The sequence below is a fragment of the Mastomys coucha genome, unplaced genomic scaffold (assembly GCF_008632895.1).
Source record: "Mastomys coucha isolate ucsf_1 unplaced genomic scaffold, UCSF_Mcou_1 pScaffold15, whole genome shotgun sequence".
Lineage (NCBI taxonomy): Eukaryota > Metazoa > Chordata > Mammalia > Rodentia > Muridae > Mastomys > Mastomys coucha.
The window spans coordinates 21094181-21112310 of NW_022196897.1; the positions used below are offsets into that span (position 1 = coordinate 21094181).

An 18130-nucleotide genomic window follows, 5' to 3' on the forward strand; every position below is an offset into this window, starting at 1 on the left:
CTGTAGCCAGGACAGAACGCTGGGTTTAGGAGAGTCCCATCCCCTCCAGACTCCCTAGGTGAAATGAGGGCATAGCCTCAGGTTTCCACAGGAGATCTACAGGTTGAGGAGGCTATTGCTGAGCCAGAGGCCCCCCAGAGAGCCATGAAGCAGAGCATGTCAGAAGTGTGAGGGAGGTGTCCATCTGTTTACTGTTATTGGGCTTGTTTTGTGCTGGACACTGTGCTGTGTAAAAAAAACTCTCACTTGATCCTTCAATAACTTTATTGGCAAAAGAAAAGAAGCTGACGAGTTGGTCTGCCCAACACCCTACTCCCCACTCTTGGAAACAGCCTCATTTCCCTTTGGGAGAAATCTACCTCCCACGCTCAAAACCCATGTGCTCAGTGGGGCTGGAGCAGCTCCATCCCCTCTTCTGCCCGGGGAGTGAAAACAAGTTTTATAAAATAACCATACTGAAGAGAGGAAAAAAAACTCACCAAATTACAAACTATCCACATATGATGCAAAGTTGTGTAACAGAGGGAAAAGAAATGTAGCTACAAATACTTACATTAACACTTTAGATAAAAAGGAAACTATTTTACAGAAATAGAAAAATGAAAGGAGCACAAACAATAAAACCTTTTATATCAGAAGTAACAAATAAAGGTAATGTTTAATTCTGGAAAAAAAAAAGTGGTGGTAGAGCACAACTTTAGACCCAGCACTCGGAGGCAGAGGGAGGCAGATCTCTGAGTTTGAAGCCATGTTCCAGGGCAGCCAAGACTACACAGAGAAACCCAGTCTTAGAAAACAAGCAAGCAGCTGGGCAGTGGTAGTGTGTGTCTTTAATCCCAGCACTCGGGAGACAGAGGCAGGCGGATTTCTGAGTTCGAGGCCAGCCTGGTCTACAGAGTGAGTTCCAGGACAGCCAGGGTTATAAAGAGAAACCCTGTCTCGAAAAACAAAAAACAAACAAACAGAATAAAAAAATAAGTCTTTAATATGTATGATTAAGGGGGAAAATAAAATTTTAAAAAAGACTGGCATATAAATAGGGATGAGAGGGCAAATGATTCCAGTGCAGAGAACTTAAAATAGTTGCAGTTCTCTTTTTAATGCCTTCTAAATATCTACATTTCTACCCACTGACTTGGACGACTCTCAACCTTGGCCCACAAAGCTTCTTTTTTGAAGAGGACACGCATCACTGGAGAGATGAGAACGCCAGTGTGCTGAGAATAAGACACTAAGCACTTGGTGTGAGAGGCCTGCACTGCCTCTGAGGTATGCTGATGTCTGTGGTCCATGCTGCTGTTGGGGGCCATGTCTGGGTCCATGGTCCTGCTGCAGCTGGCCATGCTGATGTCTGCCACCTGTATTACCAGGGAAGGCCACATGAAGCCATGTTAATGTCCCCAGGCCGTGCTACTGCTGGGGACTGTGTCCATGACCCATCCTACCACCAGAAACAGACATACACACATACCTACACACACAGACACAGACACACAGACACACACACACACACCCCACAGACACACACACACACACAGACACACTCGCACAGATACACACGCAGACACACACACAGACATATACACAGACACACACACAGACACATGCACAGACACACACACACACAAAGACACACACATAGACACACACACATACACATACACACAAAGACACACACACACAGACATACACACAGACACAATACCTACACACATAAACACACATACCTACACACACAGACACACACATACATACACAGACACACATACACAGACACACGACATACACACACCACCACCACCACCAACAACAACAACCTAGAAGGAAGCCATCGAGGAGAACGTACAGACTGTGGTGGGAAGGCTGAAGTGTGGCTCTCCACAGTAGATGGCTCTGGCAGGGTGCAGGAGGTGGGAGGGGCTGGCCACAGGGAGTGTGGCCATGTTCCAGTGACTGTATGGACAGCACAAACTGGACTCGGCTGGTGTTTTGTTTTGTTTTGTTTGATTCTTTTTTTGAGCTACAAGGGTTGAAGGGGCAGACTTGGAAGGACTGGGGGAAGTAAGGGTGATCAGGGTGTATTGTGTAAAATTCCCAAATAATCAATACAAATATGTTTTTTAAAAAAGAGAGAGACTACTCAGCCCTTGGCAAAATATCTGTATCTGTTCTTCCCTCCCCCATCTCCTCTCCACTCAGGGCACACTGTGGAAGAGGGGTAGAGAGATCAGTAAGAGTGGGAGGACAGAGGAGCACTGTGCCACACTGTCTTCTGACATACATGGCTATGGCATGCAAACTCACAGCAGCTGAAGGTATCTACAACACAAGATCAAGCAGGCCAACATCCTGGCACAGACGGGAGATGTCCTGCAGGCTCCACACCACACTGAGGAGCTCTGACAGTGGGTAGGTGCTGGGGAGAGAGAAGAGTTCTCTACTGAGGATGCAGTCTCTATAGTGCCCATGCTGCAGTGGACGGTCCACCCCACTCACTCCTGGGCAGCACCACATGGGCATGGTGGGTTACTTTAAAAAACTTCCATGAAATTGGAAGGGGCCGTGGAGAGAATAAAAGGAGGGTCTGAAGGCAGGAGATGTGGGTAGATGTGATCATAGTTCATTGTATATATGCATGAAACTCTCAAAAATAAGGAAAAACACTAACAAGATAGAGGAAATGAATGCTTGATGGGAACAGCCATCTTCTCAAAGTTGTGTCAAGAAGATACAGTAAGCTTTGTAATGACCAAGACAGCCTTTTCAATAACTAAAAAAGAGAAAACATTGGGAAAGTTGCTAAACTTGAGAAGCATGATATCAACTTGATTCATAACACTCATCCATAAAGCCTCATGAGGGAATCGGACACTATTTCACCTCAAAGCACAAAAAAAGCCACACTATCTGCAGTTGTTTTTAGGACTGGTATATCTGTTGTAGTAAAGCCTGGCAGACTTGGCACAATGGGCCATTGAGATTACCTGAAGAATGAAGAGACCAGATGACAGCACTCCCCACAGAGCCATAGCCCATCTAACAGAAACCCCAACACCAACTATGAGAAGCCCTCTTTTGAGCTGTTGGTCAGAGATATCCAAGAGACTCCCAAAATATTATAGACTACTGCTGTTACGTTTGGTTGCCCCTCAGAGGTGAAAGGAAAGTCCCTGTTGTTGAAAACATCACACACTTTGGACACAGGACCCAGAGGACTCAAGCTGGATCTGACTCGAAAGCCTCCTCCCTGAGGATTAGCTTTCCTGGTACGGGAAGGTACAATGCAAGCTTCCAAAGAAGTGAAGCAACCAACAGTCCTGCCCAGCTGTGACACTCACGAACCACGGCAATGAGCACTATGGCATGAGAAGCCTGAGGGCAGCAGACTCACACCAAAAGCTCTCAAGCTGCTCACAAGACCAGCTTGACAAGAGGGAAATCACACCAGGTACTAGAACCTTCTCTGGGGCTAAGTCATGGTTCTTAGAAGAGAATCCACAACCACTAGCAGCACTTTACTAAACAACCTTTCTGCCCTCTCGTGTGAGATGACCCCTGAGCTTTAGAAGGAGGGGTCTAATACAGGTATGCCATTTAGGGCTGAGCACTCCGTAGCGTCTTACTCTCTTCATGGTGACAAAGTGTAGGTCTCTGTTAGTTTTGATTTTAATTATGAAAGTTTTGGGTTCTCACCTAGGAAGTCAGACACAGGGAGACAGAAAAGACAGAAAGGGAACACACTTAGCATGTGCACACCAGCCATATGGAGGTCAGAGGACAGCTGTCAGCCATTGTTATTTCTCTTCTATTGTGTGGTCCCAGGGATGGAACTCAGGTACTCAGGCTCGGCAACAAGCATCTTACCTACTGAGCCATCTCACCACCCCTCTAGCTTTATTTTAATACGATGGATTCCTCAAAGGAGGAGTAAAAGCATGGAAATTTTCACATTTAATTTTAATAATGTAGTATAATTTTTTCTATCTATTGTTTATGGATCTACTCGGGGGTTTGTTTTTGTTTTTGTTTTTGTTTTTGAATTTACTTCCAGGTGTTTGATATTTTTTGCTGATCTGTTTCTCCATTACATTCTTCACATAATGACTGTTGGGATGTAAGGTACTGGTGTCTTAGTTTGAAGTTAACTCTATTATTAGGACTAATGGTTCTTCAGTTGGTTATCCTAAGTTGTTTCACTGCATAACTGTTATAGTAGCTAATCATGTTATCTGTAAACAGTGGTTATGCCGTGTGCCTTCATTACTTCACATGTGCTTGCTTTGTCTCATACCATTGACTTGTGCATCTGACATGTGCAGACACGCTACACTTGCCCCACCTACTCAGACTTCAATATCAGCAACATTGTTTAGTTTTCTTCTCTCTGTCTCTGTCTCTGTCTCTGTCTCTCTCTCTCACACACACACACATTGCCCCTTCTTTTGTTATAGCATGGATACTATGCTCACAGGTCAAGGCTATGTGCAGCCTGGCTCTACATTTTTCAGATCCACCACTGAGGTGCACAGAATTGGGCTCAGAGAATCGGATCCAACTGGAGCCAAAGTTGAGGCTTTATCTGCATGCCTGGCTCTTCTTCTGACCCTTCTACTGTGGGGTGGAAGAGACTAGTTGCCCCTGCCGGCACCATCCCACTCCACAGCCACCCTGTGGGGGCAGCACTGGCCTGTCATCTCTAAGCTGACCACCCTCCTTTCTCTGAGTGCTATAGAGAGTATCTAGAGGTGCAAACGTCATCAAAGGAAATGGAAGATGACTCCCAAAGTGAAAGGCTCGGAAACCTGCGCTTACATTGGGTAGAAGGGCGGCTGCCACGTGCCAAGGAAAACACTCTCAAGCTTGTCTTTCCAGTGCTGGCTCTGAGATCTGCTACTGTGCAGAGAAAGGCTCCCCGAATGTCCCAGGCCATCAGGATCCCAGCCAGAGAGTGAGCTCACAGACGGCTGCTTTAGTCGCCAAAGTATTTTCCATTTCCCCTAATACACTCACAGATCTGTGGCCACTAGGTGCTTAGTCTTTTAAGTACACCAAAAATAACAAAGCTGTCGGCTTTATTCATGACTCAGTGGAGACTGTAACTGACTCCATGTTCTGGGCCTCCATCAATTTCCCTGCATTCTCTGGGAAATGAACGGCAGATTTTTGGAGGTCTAGGTAGATCAACACTGATCTATACTTTCTCGGAGTGGATCTTCTTCTGTCTTCTCAGCAGTGAGGTCTGGAAGGTCTCTTCTACCTGCACTCGCTTATTTTTGGTTGTCAGGTTTAGAGGGTTGGAGTCCTCCACTTTTCTTCACAGTGAATGGATACATGCAAAACCCCTCCAGGAAGCTTTAAGAAAGCCATTTTTAGTGGCTGCAGGTGCAGTACAGAGGGGCCATCTCCTTGAGTCCTACCCTTCTCCCACTATGGACTGAGCCTGCTGCTTAGCCAGATCTAGATAGCCCAGGCCTGGCCTTGCTTCCCAGTACACTCCTATGGCAGGAACTGCAACCCAACCAGCAGGGGGAGCCCAAAGAAACTAGTGTTGTGGTTGTTCTGCTATTGGGCCAGCACTGGCTAGGTCAGGCTGCACACCGGAAGGCCTAACCACATCTGTTCCCCTTGTGTACCAGAACTCGGATTTTCTTGGACAGTGACTCAGGACACTTAAGCCCTGGGTTCTGGCCTCCTAGGCACCCCCTTGAAATCCATACTGTTTCTTTGTCCATTTATCCAGCACCTGTTTTACCCCATTCTATCTCCCCTCCTAATAGCACACTGATGTCCCAGTAGGATCTGCTGTCCACACTGGTCATCAGGATACCCTTGCTGCACAATCAGAAGATGCTCCGGGGTGAGGGGGAGCAGCCACAGTGGCAGGGAAGCATGGCTGCTGACCACCTGGAAAAGGCCACTGTAGAGAAGGGAAGCTGCAAGGACATAGCTCAGTTGGTGATATCCACTGTCACTGGGCAAAGGCACCAATACTACAGACATTCACAGAGTGCCTCCCATACCCTAGACAGGGGTAGAGCACCAGTCAGGGCATAGTCCCTGATCCTAACAGCCTGAGGAAGGAAGAAAGGCATTTGAAAGAGGCACAAACATATGAAACATTAATATCCTTAGATGAGACAGGAAGTGGGTTAGTTGTGTCCTTGACATCTGTGGTGTTTGCTCAGGTGCCCTTCTTTGCCTTCACCTCTCTTTAACTCCAGAGGGTGGCCTGTTTCAGGTCACTGGCCACTTAGGATTCCAATGAAGGAACCAGTGGCTGTAGTTATGTCTGATGCTCAAAATCCCACATGCACACTAGAGGGAAGCTGTGGGGTCACCAGGAGTCTGTGTTCAAGATCCAGCATCCTAATTTATGACTGATTTGGTTGCTGCCCATAGCTTCACAGGCCTTCTCGGAGACTAAAGGACTGCCAGAGTATCTGAACCGAGTGGACATTCAGTAAAGCTACTTGAAAAACAACAGCAACAAGAGCTTTCGGAGGAGATGGAGATGTGTAACTAACCCTCAGTTTAGTGGTCACTAACGTTCCTATGGATAAGAGAGAGCAGGCCTCTCATTCGCTGGGACCAGGGTGAGCTGGGGGTGTTATTGCTGAAATCTATAAATAAGCTCAACATACTTTTGGGGAGATGAGCAACTCTGGGCCTTGTCTCTCTAAAGGGAGGTCATGTGGGCTTGCCCATACTCAGAGTTTCAGGGCTAGAAGACTAGGAAGCTTAGGTATTGCCTGTGGGCTGCTGGGCAGGAGCTGACCTGGGCAGGAGCTGACCTGGGCCTCTGGTGTTCTTTGTGCTCCTCTGCTCACATGCACTTGCGGTTGCTACTGGCAGGAGAGGATGGGAGTGTGCCCAGAGGGAAACCCAAATGCCTGTCTGCTGATAAACCTCAAAGCCCCACAGATTTCACCACATCCAAGCATACAGTCCATGGAAAGAAAACCCAACAAAGGGACGTGGAAAATTACCACTAACTCATAGGCTGCAGAGAGCATAAGGCCACAGAAGTAGAGTGCTTTGTCCCCTCAACAGCTTGGTCCATGCTCTGGGACACAGTATTAGAACTGCTGCTCAAAAGACAAGGCTTCTGGAATAGGTAAGTGGCAGAGATGAAACTATAAGATGGGGTAGAGGGCTAACAAAAGTTAAAGCACACTTAAGAATTAAGACAGAGGACAGCTTGGGCTTAGATCCCTAGCATTGCAAAAAACAAACAAACAAACAAACAAAAACCCTCAAAAACCAAAACAACTTTGGAGCAGAAACAACATCAGAGGCAACAAGGAGCCAAGTGAGCACCATGGGAAGTTGCGTGGTGGGTGTGGAAGGCCAGCCTGGCAAGTCACACCAGTGCCATGGGAAGGGGCAAGAAAAGAAAAAACCTGTACGAGGAAATAGGGGGCCTGGGAACAGTTAACCAGGGCACAGCCTGTCTGTCCCCCGGAAGAATTCAGCCTGGTCCAGGAAAGAGCCTTGTCCCTACACACATCCTGGCTAAACATCTAAACTAAAATAAAACCAAAAGTGAACAAACAAGTCCAGAGATAGGGAAAACCCCAAACCCATGGAGGTGACCCCTGGCCCTCCAACCAAGATTCTGGCTCTCTTTGGTCTGCTCCCACTGAACCTCATATTCCGCCAGGCTGGCTTGGAAATTACATAGCCCATACTGGTCCTTCCAGCTGCTTCCCGTGTGAAGAGAATGCAGGAAGAATAGTTTATCTATAATATGTTAGTATAAGTTGGGTGATTCGCCAACTGCTTTAATTCTTTGGAGTGATCTTGGACTACTGGCAGTCCTGCTTTCACATCCCACGTCCTGGCATTACAAGCATGTGCTACCATTCCCAGCTTGGTTTTTTTTAAAAGAAGAAAAATATTTCCCCTTACTAATTATGGTACTTAGGTATAAAGACCCAAAAAAGCACTGCATGATTTCCAATAGCATAAAAATGTGCTCAATGCTCATTTTTTCCATATAAATTTATGGAAGTGTAGAAATTCATTGCAGACCAAGGCAGCTGACATCAGTTTCTGAATTCGTCATTAGTGGGTCCCATCTGAGGTGTACAGCCTTGTGAGAGGTCTGGGAAGGCTGGCAGGCTGCCCACACCACTGGGCCACAAAGCACTCAGGAAGCTTTGAGGGTTGCATGTGACCTGGCTGATAATGGTAGGTTCTGAAGATGGATGTTGCTGACATATGAGGTAGGCCATCTCTGAGAAGACCAGTTTCTGGTGGGGCAACAGTACTTTGTGCCTACTTCCTATGTGTAGAGCAAGGGTGAGAAGCAAGAGTGCCCATTGCCACCCTCTCCCTACAGGAAGCATCTATCTTTTTTCTTTTTTTTTTAAAAAAGAAACCAAAGTCCACTCAGACTGAGTTCTCCTCCTCTCCCACTCCTGAAGGTGAGAAGAGCAATGGCAAAGAGAATGGCAAGAGGCAGCTGCACTGAAGCAGTACCTAGAGCCGGCTTCACGCTCAGGAGGGGATGCTATGTCTCGTCCTCATGCTCTACACAGAGAAACTTCTCTAGTAATGAACTATAGAAATGATCCCTGAAAGTATAGTTTTTAGGAAGCATCTATCGAAGCTGACAACAGTGTGGGATCAATGCATGGCTAGGGCCACCAGTAAGGAGACTCTCATGGTGAGGGACGAGTAACTGACTGCAGGGAAGACGGAGTTGGAAAGACCACATGCAGAGACCTCAGGAGAGTTAAGGCTCAAAGGAAGCTCCCATATCACGAGCCCAGCCTCCGTACAGGGAGGAAGCATGGCTACTGGCTATCAGAAGCTAGGGCTGGTGATGGATGCCACTGAGCTTGGAGACCTAGACCTGCACTATCTCATAGAGTCCTGATTATTACAGAAGGGAAAAATGAGGCTCTGGGGGTCTAAGAGGCTGGTCTAAGGTCACACGGTGAGTGTGCGACAGACCAAGACTGTACCCTAGGTCTGACTCTGGAGTGTAAAAGCTGATCCACGGGTAGCCTTGTTTTACTCTGCTTGTTCTGGCTCTCTGTGATAAGTAGCCCTGTGCCACTGGAAGACTGACCTTGAACCAGATCCTGGGCCTCAGAGAACTGAGGCTAACCTACCTATGACCTGCAAGAGAAACATCACTTCCCTCATTGACCCTGTGGAAGACACAGACTCGGAAAGGCAGGAGAGCTTTCCAAAGTCTCCCCAGCTAGCAGTCAGAGGAGCTATGCTGTGGTCCAGGCTTGCTGCAGTCCTGCCTTCAGCAGGCCAACCATGGTTGGTAGCCCCAGGGGTCTTGCTTTTCAGTCCTGAATTTTCACCGATGCCAGGTACAGGGTCCCGTGGTACATGACCTGCATGACCTTGAGTTTACTTCTGGAGGGTGGAGCCATAGAAGACTGATGTCCTTCTGGGGACTAGAAATGTCTCTGGCCAGCACAGGTCCTACGACTCAGTTCCAAGTGTATATGTAACCAAAAGCTCAGAAGCCAGAGCTGAATTATAGCTGCTGCTGGTTTCTGGGGCCTGGCACCTCCAAGTTGCTGGGCACAGGTGTTCAGAAGCAAATGTTTCCTTCAAGAAGGGTATCCCAGTGGGGATCAGCACCGCCTTGCATGCACCTTACAGCCCAGCCCTAGGAGATCTCTCACCTCAGCTACTGGAAGTTAACAATAATCCACCAGTACCAGTGAACAGGCTAGGCTTGGGAGTGGAAGGCCAGCCAGGCTCATGAAGGACAGCAGCTGCTCTAGGATCAAGTGGCCTGTGGGAAGCCAACCTAGAATGGGTGGGGCCCTGGAGCCAAGAGGTCTATGGGGAGAGCCAGCTCCCTTGGCTTGTTCCCAGTGACCTTAGGACACTTCACCGGCCCTCTACCACGTTTTGGCCTCAGGATCAAGAAACCAGAGATAAGGGCTTCTCACCTGCAAGGCAAGGATGAAATGAAGCAAGGCATGGATCTCACCACCACTGCACAGCTCAGTAATGTCTGAGCACTGCTGGTGACATCAGCAGAAACAGAGGGTCTGGGTTGCAAGGAATGGACGTATGCCTTAGCTTCTGCTCCCCACCACAGCATGCCTTAGCATCTGCTCCCTACCACAGCATGCCTTAGCGTCTGCTCCCCACCATAGCATGCCTTAGCTTCTGCTCCCCACCATAGCATGCCTTAGCGTCTGCTCCCTGCACCATAACCCCTTTTTGTGGCCCTACATCTTGCTGTGTCCATAGGAAGGTCAACTTTCCATGACTACCTGGGTAGCCTCTTGTTCCTCCCTGCCCCGCCGCCTTGAGATGTGGCAGACCCAATAGTCCCAGGAAGGGGAGGTCCCTGTGGCTAGGAGCTCTCTATTCTTCAGGGCAGCACAAGGAGCAGGGAGACCTGAGATTGACCAGGATGACCAGAGATAACCTCACCCCTCTGGGCATCAAGTCATCTGTGTATTTGCTCTGCTCCTAGTATATTCTGAGCATGAAATGGAATAATTTCAGTGAACTGTCAGGGTGTCTGGCATATTTCATTCATTCAGTAACATATTAATTTTTTTCATTCATCAAGCAGTTGGTAGAACCAAACAGACTTCATTCACCAAGTCTCTGCCAAGTTCTATACCAGCTCATATCCAATAGTGAGGGCCACCAGACGCGCCACCATCTCTGTCTGTCACTGGCTGGGCACTGATGACATGCCTGTATGCATTATTGCTCCCTCCCATGAAAGCCCCACAGCCAGAAGGGAGTTGGCCCCATGGGGCTGTACATAAAGCTACCTTGGTGGGACACAGCTGGGGAGTCCTGCTTCATCAGAACTGAAAATTCTAGTCTTGTAAGCAAGAGGAACTCTGCATACACCAAACCTAGGTAAGAACTGTTCAGCCTCCCACAAATGTGCTTATTTCTCAGATGTGGACTCTCAGAAAGTATCATATCATTCATTAGTGGTTCCTGGTGGGCTTGTCCCTATGAGGTGGCCTGGGCAGTGATAAGCTGGTTAGTGGTGTTAAAATGCACCATAACAAACCAAGTCTCTGTGCTCAGCACTTACAAGATGAGCATCCCAACCCTGGAAGGTTATTTTGAGAGTCAGGGCTACCTTATGAAAGTTTTTAAACAAATCAATAATAATGAGAAACATACTGCAGCTGCTACTGCAGCATCAGGGAGCATCCCTTAGTGTTTTCTATTTCCCAAACATTGTGCTAAGAGCCTTTCCATTCTTTAGTCAACAAGTACCTCTTGAGGAGCCCACTGTTCCTCAGGCCAGCATAATTCCTGCAGGGCCTACAGAGGTGTCAGGGAGTAAATAATAGCATGGCACTGCATAGCCAAGCTATGATGGTAACAAGGGGAGCCCATGCTTTACTCCAGTCACTGCCATTACATTTATTTTCCAGTTGAGGAAAACAAGGGTTAGGAGGTTATATAACATGTCTGAAAGCCAGGAACTGGCAAGTGGCAGAGCCGGTCCCAGATCTCATTCTCAAGCCATTGTGCCTATGGCTGCTTCAGAGTTCAAGAGCAGCTAACAGAGGGCCTACAGACCAGTCACTGAACAAGGCAGACAGGAAGATGAGTCTTGAGGTGATGTCCGAGCTGGGCTGGGGTATAGCTCAGTAGAGTGCCTGCCGAGCATGCAAGAGACTCTGGATTTAATCCCCAGCACCCCAGACACCAGACATGGTAGGGCAAGCCTATAATTCTACAATTCTAGAAGAGAAGCAATCAAAAGTTCAAGGTCATTCTTTGGCTCCGTAGTGAAGGTGAGACCAGCCTGTCATATATCAGAGTCTGAGAGCTGCAAGACTTGCTGTCCCTCTATAAGAGAAGTCCTCCTGGCTGAATCAGAAAGCTGGAAAGCTTGTTTACTTATGGTCACTTTGCCCTGGAAGCATGCATAAAGAAGATGCAGGTCTCTGCAGCCTTTGAAAGCAGGCAAATGAATTTGGGAAACTTCCTGCCCATTTATGGAAGACACTCCCAACAGGGTGTCTTAGAGGAAGCCTGGGTGCCAGCTGTGGGGCATCACAGGGTCCAGTGGGTGAGTGTTCTCTCACACACTCTCAGGTCAGCTTTGTGCTCTGTGAAATGGAGAGAGCAAACTCTGTTGGATAAGGTGGATCTTGCATTTATTTTGTGTTACTATTTCTGTTTCTATCATGTATAGATTCCTTCATGGCTTTTACCAACATAGCATCCTGCATAATTGTATTCTTTAAAAACATTTTTAGATTACTTTATATGTAGGAGTGTTTTGCTCTTATGCATGTCTGTACATCAGCAATTAGCAAATTATTTGTGTTTTTGTTCAAATACCCATGTTTTTGATTCTTTGGGGGAATATACTAGGGCTGAATTGTTAGCTCAAGCTATTACTGCCTTAGTTTTCCTCTATGAAATTGTGGATTTGCTGTGATAATCACATTAAGAGAAACAGGTATCAACGTAAGAGAGTTTGCAATGTCACCTATGATCATCAGCACAGGAGTCATGTAGGTGTGTACCCTGGGAAGTTCTGCATGGGTGCTCCTGTACAGCCCATTCATGTGGGCTCCTGCTGGGCTGAGGCTACCTCAAGATTAAAAGCCCTTTTGACAGAGAGGGACCAACTTCTAGTCACAAAAACTTGAGCACAGAGGACAGAGGTGGCATGTAAGGTTCCTGTCCCAGGATTTGGGAATGGAGAGCCCTGGAAGTAAGCCAGCTCCCTGGGAAGACTGATAAGCAAGAGACTTTGTGCATCAGGAGTCCCAGTGTGGAGGTGCTCCATCTTGATAATTAGGGAGTGCCTAGGAAGAAAAGAGCTGGGTTTGGTGGAGACTCTTCTATCTCTGCCTTGAGTCATTCATCATGTGTTAACTTTGATGTGCTCTAGAATTCAAATGAGATGTAAACACTCTCCTGGAGTCTGCATTCACGTTGGAACCACCTTGACCAAATAAGAGATGTCTCCAAACCTATTTATAGTTTAAACATCTTTAGTTTAAACTGTCTTCCTTTTTAAATGCTGTGTTGTAGCTTCCACCAAAACAAGGAAGAATGTCCATTGCTGCTTAGGACTCCAGGCTGGGGTGTCACGGGCACTACAGTATGTGGCCAGGGCTGGGGTGGGGTGGGGGGTACAGCAACTCTGAGCAGAGTAAGAGACAGAGAGATGCAAATGGAAAAAATATAACCCGCCATGTGAAAGCCATTACATCATTAATTGAAAACCAGCCCAACCTGAGAGCTAAGGCAGCTGTGGAGAAACAGGGAAACACAAATCTAGCAGGATGAAAGGGTGAGAGCTTTGGGGAAAGTTCTAGGGATTCCAAAGCCAGAAAGAAACAGTATATTTTGACTAAGTAATCCCACCCCTTGGAATTTATTCTGAGGGAGTAATTCTGAAAAGAGATGTGTGGGGAGAGAGAGGAGAAGAAAGTATCTTAGACATAAAGTAATTTAGTATATGAGAATTTACCAACAACAAAAATAAAATAGAAACTGGAGATGTTTTGATGTCAAACAGCAGGGAAATAGCTAAGAAAATTAAAGCATATGACAGAATGTGGGAACACCAGATTCTAGGGGGGTGGAATTTTAAGTGCTTTAAAATTTCTACAACACTGGTATACAGCTGTGTGTGAATTTACAAACTGAATTCATCTTTAAGATGAACCTGTTTGTAGTCACTGATATTTACTGTCTAGGCATAAGTCTAATTCTCATCAGCATCTCTCTCTCTCTCTCTCTCTCTCTCTCTTTCTCTCTCTCTCTCTCTCTGTCACATACACTCATGCACACACACACACACACACTCACATGCATCATGCTAACAAAGAGTCTAAAAGCTGTGAAGAACAGTGGTTTTCTCCCTGAATACTGGGGACTGCCATGCCCTCTGATTGATTACTGAACTGGCTGGCTATCACGTTCCTGAAACGCCTGTGGCTCACCTAACTCCTGGGTGTGTGGATGGACCCCTCCAGACTCTTCAGAAAACTATGCAGTGCCCTCTGTCCATCCTGCCTCATTCCTACATACTCCCCTGCCGAGTGTGTTAGCCCTACCACCCAAACAGTTCAATGGTTCTCCTGAGCCTGGCTCTGAGGCCCTGTGGTTCCTCCACCTCTGCAGCCCATGAACCCTTGGTGATGCTGCGCTGTACAGGAGATGTACAACTCTTCTAGACACTTTGACCCCACACTCAGAGCTTGGGACCCATGTGCCCAGGCTGCTCAGTCAGGACAGCTGATAGTCTGTCTACTCCCTCTGGGAGGCACCCCATTCCATTCAAGGGGGGTCCATTCTTCTCCTCAAACCCACAAACACCGCAGCCCATTAGTCTGACCCCTAGCTCTCGCTAACCTATGTGCACCAGGCTGTAGGCTGGGGACACTGAAAGTGACCCCAGGTTGGCCTTTACAAGCAACTGAGACAAACACCAGACACTGGAGTGGCTGCGACTGTGTGCCAAATGACAAATTTGGATGGACAAGTAAACATGGAGAAAATTTATGTTGGATTTTCTATATTTAAAATATCTTTTAGGGGCTGGAGAGACAGCTCAGCAGTTAAGAGCACTGACTGCTCTTCTGAAGGTTCTGAGTTCAAATCCCAGCAACCATATTGTGGCTCACAACCATCCATAATGAGATCTGACACCCTCTTCTGGTGTGTCTGAAGACGGCTACAGTGTACTTATATATAATAATAAATAAATCTTTAAAAATATACATTTTTTTTTTTTAGGATTGCCAAGATGGCTCAGTGGGTAAAGAGCTTGCCATACAAGGCTAGCTACCTAAGCTCAATCCCCAGAGCCTGGGGAGGTTTGGAAGGAGGCCTGATACTGCAAATCTGTCCCCTGACGTCATGTGCTGATGGTGGCACTCGTGTCTTCTCATAACAAAAAGAAATTAAAACAAAGATATTTTTTAAATACACGAAGAAAACAACTTTAAATCCCAGCACTTGGGAGGCAGAGGCAGGTGGATTTCTGAGTTCTAGGCCAGCCTGGTCTACAGAGTGAGTTCCAGGACAGCCAGGGCTACACAGAGAAACCTGTCTTGAAAAACAAAACAAAACAAAACAAAAGTAAAACAAAAACAAAAACAAAAACCCTTTAAAATGTGGTAGCAAATGGCTGCCAATCATCCTCACAGGGTTTGGGAAGTGGGGAACATAATGTTCCATAACATGTTTACATTACGGCCTCCCTTTCTCCAGGATGTGATGCCGAGAGTTGGCAAAAGCAACCAACCAATAAACAAGAAACAGTAACAAAACCAAAAACCAAACCAAAACAAGAACAACAACAACAACAACAACAAATACCCAAAACCTGGCAGCCTCTTGAGAGTCCCCAAAGTTTCTTGTTGAAGTCTCTCTCATGGGCCCATGAAACCCTGGGGCCCTGGCCTGTGGTCACACAGGGTTCTCTGGCAGCGGGCAGGGTGTTGGATGACACAAGGCAAGTAAGAGCTAGAAACCCTTAAGGGGCTGCTGAGCAAGGAGGCAGGACAGAGAGCAAGCAAGGGAGGCAGCTTAGCATGGGTATTGGCCAGATGGTCTTATAAAACCGAAAAACATTTCCCCAGCTAAGTTAGTGATTTCAGTCTGGATGGAGTCTCAGGCTTGATGTCACTTCCTCATTTTTTCCAGTAGAGCTTAGGAATTATGGCAGGCCTGTCACCCGAATCCCAATCCAACTGTCACCTTTAAACCTGGGCACTTCTCCTGTGCTGTTATCAGCCAGGAAAGCCCCATTGTGTGTCCATCACAGGGGGCAACTCCCAGGCGCTACCCAGAGTGTCAGGGCAGAAGGAAGAAACAGCCAGTACAGAACCTAGCTCTCCTCAGTGGAGCCCACAGTCCACAGCACAGTCTGCCCTTCTGCCTCCTCACTGCCTTTGACGGAGCTGCTTGTCCCTGTGCCCTCCTCACACGTGGTCTAGGCTCTGGCCCCTATCTGTCTGTACCAGGTTCTCTGCTCTGCCATTCCACTACCTGCCTCTGCCCACCATACCACACCACGCCACACCACACCACTCCTGGGTCTCCTCAGCTGCTTCTGTATCTCAATGTCTATATCACAGATTTTTAAAGAACAGTTTTTGATGAAATGGGAAAATTATAATCATTCCAGAAAGTACAGTATAATGAGACCACCTATCACTGTATCTCTGAGGGCTACCACACACGGACTGCTACAGAAATGCTCTTTGAGGTCCCTGGGGAAGTGAGAGGGTCCCAGCCTGGGTGGGCACAGCAGCACATGGAAGGCCCAGGAAGTAGACATAGACTGTGGGGTCTAGACAGGACCAGAGCTGTCACTTTACAGAAATGTGCCACAGGTCCAGAGATGGTGACAAATAATCAGTACTGAGCACCTGACCATGTCCAGGGACCGACCTGCCTCCCTGCCTTCCAGATGCTGCAAAGCCAACTCTCCAGGAAGGAAGAGCAGGGCTGGCCTCCGTGAGAAGAAAGGGAGAGCTGGGGAAAGCCTTCCTCTGCTCCTGTGGACTCTGTGCCATGACAGTGATGACAGTAATAATAACTGTGGTGACTGGTGTGTGGAGTCACTATGACAGCAAGGGGCCAGGCCTTCAATGTGTGGGTGCACCCCAGGCAGGTGGAAGGAAATGTGGACCCCTGTCTATTTTAACATGCACTTAAAAACCCAATAGTTCATCAGTTCCTTGAACAGATATCAATAACACAGACTTCAGGAGAAGGTTACCAGAATCAAGAGGATGGCTATGAATGTTGACAGTCTTGAATGCACTGTGCTCTTACTGACCCGACTCACAAACTGCTCTACCTATGAGGAGTCTAGACAGAGGTCAAGTCTTAGCACAGCAAGCCTGGTGCCAGGCCTGGAAATGGAAGTGGTGAGCAGGGCCTGCACAAGTGCCAGCATTTGGGTCTCTACTGCTCGGGTCCCTGTGGAGGCAGGCTCTTCTTTCCTTCTCCTTTGCCTGTGCTCTGCTAATCCATGCATCTTAGTCTACCTACCAGACACAAGTCCAGGAAAGACGCCCTGACACTAGCCATTATGCCTTCTCCTGGCTTGCCTGCTGGCCGGGCTGCTTTCAGCACCTACAGTCTGTGCATCACAGCTGCTTGTAGAGAGGTTGGGCTCAGGGATGTTTGTGCAATTGCTGGTAAGGTTCTTGCCTGAGGAGAAGCCTGGGTAACATGGCACCAGGGGAGTAGGCCTTAGCCCTGGTCCTGAAAACAACAGCCTAGGAATGGCAGCTTGGCCACTTCTCATGGCCATAGGCTATGTCAGCACCTGCCTGGGCAGAGGAGCAAGGAGTGACTTGTTAATTCTTGCCTGCCCAGTCTGCCTCATGTCATCAGAGGACAGTGTGACCCATCTCCTGGCCAAACTTTCCTGAGAGTCAGGGCAAGCCCAGACAACATACTGCTGGCCCTGAGGTCTGGCCTCAGCCCTCAGGGAAGGATCTTCTCCCCTCTTTCTGGGATCACAGTGCTGAGATGCAGGGCAAGACCTCTAGCAAGAAACTATAGGAGGGACAGAGGGACAGAGGAACCTGGAAGCCTATAAATGTACAACTGGGGGGATCTCACATCAGCCCAGGACTAAACCAAGGATGAAAAAATTGAATGGAGATTGCATCAAAGTTTGTGGTCACTGTAAAGGCTTCCCAGTAATGCTCACTGAGAACATCAGGATTGGACTCCTGAGGGGAGCGACAGGGGCTGAGCAGCTGCTCGGTTCTATACTGGGCGCATCCTGTATCCATGAGTATAGTGCCCTCTGAGGAAAGTGAGTCATACATATGGACTCTGACTTGCTGGTGTGCTCCAGGTCACACAGGGAGGAAGGTGTGGAGATGTAGACCCAGACTCTCTGTTCTTGGATGGCTAACCACTATGGGACATTATAGTTCTAAGAACTGGCACAAAGGGCTTTCTTTCCAGGTGCATCTACCATCAGAGGACCATTCCCAGGGGTGATCTGTGTCTTTTGCACTAGCGCTGTGGTTAGTAGTGGTGGCTTGATGGCATTTTGTTTTAGATATATTTATTTATTTTATATATCTTCAGACACACCAGAAGAGGGCATCAGATCCCATTACAGATGGTTGTGAGCCACCATGTTATAGCTAGGAATTGAACT

The 18130-nt window shown here is 47.6% G+C and overlaps 1 protein-coding gene and 1 non-coding gene across 13 annotated transcripts in view; both read right to left on the reverse strand.

Annotated features, from left to right (window-relative positions):
* Positions 1–18130, reverse strand: part of Ralgps1 (Ral GEF with PH domain and SH3 binding motif 1) — a 244145-nt gene that overhangs the window by 45921 nt on the left and 180094 nt on the right. The window lies entirely within an intron of this gene.
* Positions 8387–8592, reverse strand: LOC116092609. The gene has a single exon (XR_004119358.1). It is a non-coding gene; the product is annotated as a small nucleolar RNA U3 (small nucleolar RNA).